The following is a 4253-nucleotide window of genomic DNA, read 5'->3' on the forward strand; positions in this document are numbered from 1 at the left end:
TGGGTACACGGCAGGGTAACAGAAACCCTGTGTGAGATCCAGAGGAGCGTGGCGGCCTGATCCACTGCCCACCTCTTCCCGTCTTCGAACGCAACTTTTATAAGACGTTTTTACGATACCTATTTTGGTGGCTCGTTCACCCAGAGCATCCGGAGCTCTGCACCGTGGAGCCTAGCAACCTCCATGAGACCGTCTGTGTTGTTTGTCTGTAACTGCAACTTAATCAAGCTTTCCAGCCTACACCACTGCCATCTCAGTGTAAGTAAACAATCTTTTAAAACTACCGATACGCGTCCGTGTCTAATTCCAGCTCGAAGGCCTTCCCTCTCCACCCCGGCGTGCCCGGGCTGCTGGCCACAGCCCACGTGCAGCGCGAAAAGGGCTTGGGTCGCTCCCGGCCCGCACATTTGTTACCAGTATTTCCCTCCTGTGCAGGGAGGCAGGAACAGCCACAGGCCAGAAGCCCCTGCCTCAGAAGCCCTTGCTAAGCACAGGCTTTGGCCAGGGCTGGGGTGTAGCTGAGCAGGCTTTGCTGCTGCAGCTGTTTGCTTTTGCTGCTTGTTCCCCCTGGGTCCTACTGCCCCTGTATCCTGTCATCTTTGACAGGCAGCCAGGGGCAGATAAATATTAATTTTCTAATTTGTTTAGGGGCCCCGCCAGCCAAATAGATTGGCCTGGCAGGCTGCATCCAGCCTGTAAGCCTTACTTGGCCTGCCCCTGGTCTAGCTGCATCCTTTTTGGAACCACTCTTCAGGTAGTTAATGGCTGCTATTAAATCCAACCTCAGTCTTCTCTTCTGCAGACTAAATAAGTCCAGTTCCCTCAGCCTCTCCTCATAAGTCATGTGCCCCAGCCCCCTAACCATTTTCACTGCTTTCTGCTGGACTCTCTCTAATGTGTCCACATCCTTTCTATAGTGGGGGGCTAGAAACTGGGTGCAGTACTCCAGATGTGGCTTCACTAGTGCAGAATAGAGGGAGAATAACTACTTCCCTCAAGCTGCTGGCAACACTCCTTCTAATGAAGCCCAGTATGCTGTTAGCCTTCTTGTCCACAAAGGCACATTGTTGACTCATATCTAGCTTATTGTTCACTGTAACCCACAGGTCCTTTTCTACAGAGCTTCTGCTTAGCCAGTTAATCCCAAGCCTGCAGCAGTGCATGGGATTCTTCTGTCCTAAGTGCAGGAATTTGCACCGGAGCCAGTCCTGCTCCTGGCTGGGGCCCTGCAGCTGTGCATTGCAACCCTGGACCCCAAGCCCCACCCTGCCGGGCAGCAGCCTTAGCCTGTGCCTGTCCCAGGTACAGAGGTGGGGGATGCGGGTCTCCCCTGCCCCCTGGGAGTTCATGCAGCAGTGGGGAGCCGCCTCGCCCAAGCCCACAGCGGGGGAGTGGGGGCAGGGGGCTGCAGCCCCGGGTCCATACCCCTGGTAGCTGGGGGCCCCCTTCAGCAGGGCTGGGGGAGCAGGGGCTTTAATTTTAATCATGGATTGGGGGGTAGCAGAGAATTTGTGATTTTTTTTAACAAAGCAAAACCAGGATCCCTGATTATGAGCAATTGTTCTAGGTTGGGTTCAAACTATTAATGCAAATGCAATGGAACTGAAGTTATTACACACAGTAGCATGGTACATGTTGTCCATTTCCTCCTCACCCCAGGGCTTACCACAGCACCATTCCTATCAGCATGAAGGGACACAACATGTGGCACCTTGTTTTGTCTGCAAATTCCCCATCTTCCTTCTCCTGAATTCCTGCATCCTTGCTGGAGATGCTGAACGGGCTTTGGTTTTAATGGGTGAACAGCCTGTTATTTAACATATTGTTCAAATGATTCAATTATTGAATATGCTGCTGCTGCATTTATTAACTTAGACACTTTAGCAATAAAGGAAATTTACAACTGGTTATAGCATGATTTGTTTGTGCTTTCATCTATAGAACATGCTATGCTGCACCACTGTCTTACAGATAAATCATGTAAACTGCTGCCGTGACTCAGGGATGCCAATATATTAAATGCAATGTTGTCTTTTATGCCCTTTAGGACAGAGGACTCCCTCCCATCAGCAGCAAACATCTTTCAGAATATCACTGCAAGTCAGCAACCAGGAACCTCTGCAGGACTGAATATCATTGATGATATTTTGGTGCATGGAGAAACACAAAATGAACATGATGCCGAGCTAACATCCCTGCTCCAAAGGCTGCAGTAGAGACAATCTAACTCAATGTGAAGCAAAGGTAAACGAAACAAGGCTAAAAGAACCATGCCTTTGTATGACCCCTAAGCAGGGCAAGATCCAAATCCTGCAGCTGTGCCTGTAACATAAATAGCAGCCTATCAATTTTAGTTTTCAGCAGGCTGTCTTTAAAAGGAACAGTAATATCACCTGATTGAAAGTGGTAGATATGATTATGCTTCTACTCCACAGGAGTAAACCAATGATGGAAGTCTTGGGAGCAGCCATAATGGATACCCATAAGCAATCTCCCCACTGCATTTCCAGTTTGGTGTGCTCAGGAGCATCTCTGCATGAGAGCATAGTGGAAGTCATCTAGATGTACCTAAAAGCCAGCCATGTATTATCAGAATGAATTTTCCCTTCAAATGAACAAAAGCAAGATCTCCATGGGAAAGAACAGTGCTGGTCTCCTTAGCAGCTCCTTTAGATTTCTAGAAAGGTGAGGTATACAAATCTGAACCATGATGATGTAGCTCCTCAGCCCCATTACAGCATGTTATGGGGCTGTGAAGGCCAAGTTCCTTCTGAAGAAGTTGGTGCAGTAGAGTTGAGCTATGTGAGTATATTATTTTATTTCTGCAACAGACCTTGAACAGAGGTGGGCAGTCACCCCCAGCAAGCAAGCAATTCCTTCCTTCCGGGATCTCCAATTCCTGACTCCGAGGGAACCACTGCTTCAAGAACTGACTCGTTAAGGACATTTTGGCAGAATGCAATTTCTCCTACTGCTTGCAACAACTCCCTAAAGAGACTAAAACAGTCAAACAGGAAGGCAGCAGCTCTGCAAAGGTTACATGTCCAAAGCTCTGCAAAACAATATGTAAGAGCATCATCTGGTGACTCTTGCCATAACAGCCATAGGTACCAACGCTACCCAGCTATCAAAGGGCAATGTTCAGTTTCAGTAGCCACGTAATAGAGATGATAGTGCTAAAACATGTCACTGAGCTGAAGACAGCTACAAAAGCAAGAAGTCTTCTAGTTTTCACTGGCTGTTGTTTCTGTATCACTATAGATTTAGTAGCCATTACACAGCTGCAACATGAATCAATCAGCAATGATCAGCCATGGGAATGGGACAATAGACAAGAAAGACACTTGTATGCCTTTAAAAACCATGATAACAAGTGATACTCTTAGCTTATTTTAATTAACCCAAGCAGAATGGACTAATTGTTGATGTCAGTGCAGTTGGGATCTGCACTAGTCTAGAAGGACAGCCAAAAGTCTGACAAAGTGAACATTGTTGCATATGCTAGCAAGTCACTCTCACCAGCTGGGCAAAAATATTCATACAGCACACTGAGAGCGACATATTAGTGATACTGAGGGTGCCGGCATTTCCACCTTCATTAGCATGAGTACAGCAGTTCTGTTCTCATTGCCAATCACAAGCCAAAAGAAGCAACTGTTAGTAATGCCACATGCAACCTCCGAACTGAAGCAGAAAAATGGCATGAAAATTAGACAGAGGACTATAATGTAAATTAAAAACCAGGGGAAAACAACCCGCCATGCTTTTATAACAAGACACATAACAATATTGTTGTGCGGGCTGGGAGCAACCCGAGCCCTTTTCCGTGCTGCACGCGGGCTGTGGCCAGCAGCCCGGGCACACCGGGTCAGAGAGGAAAGGCCGTCGAGCTGGAATTAGGCACAAACGCGTATCGGTAGTTTTAAAGATTGTTTACTTACACCGAGATGGCAGTGGTGCAGTCTGGAAAACTTGCTTGAGTTGCAGTTACAGACAAACAACACAGACGGTCTCGTGGAGGTTGCTAGGCTCCATGGTACAGAGCTCCGGATGCTCTGGGTGAACGAGCCACCAAAATGAGAATCGTATATACGTCTTATAAAAGTCGCGCTCGAAGACGGGAAGAGGTGGCCGGTGGATCAGGCCGCCACGCTCCTCTGGATCTCACACAGGGTTTCTATTACCCTGCCGTGTACCCAGAGTCCCCACGAGATGGATGTGGAGTCCTCTTTGGCTTGGGCGGAAACCGCTCA

Source organism: Alligator sinensis, unplaced genomic scaffold (assembly GCF_000455745.1).
Source record: "Alligator sinensis unplaced genomic scaffold, ASM45574v1 scaffold980_1, whole genome shotgun sequence".
In the NCBI taxonomy this organism is placed as follows: Eukaryota; Metazoa; Chordata; order Crocodylia; family Alligatoridae; genus Alligator; species Alligator sinensis.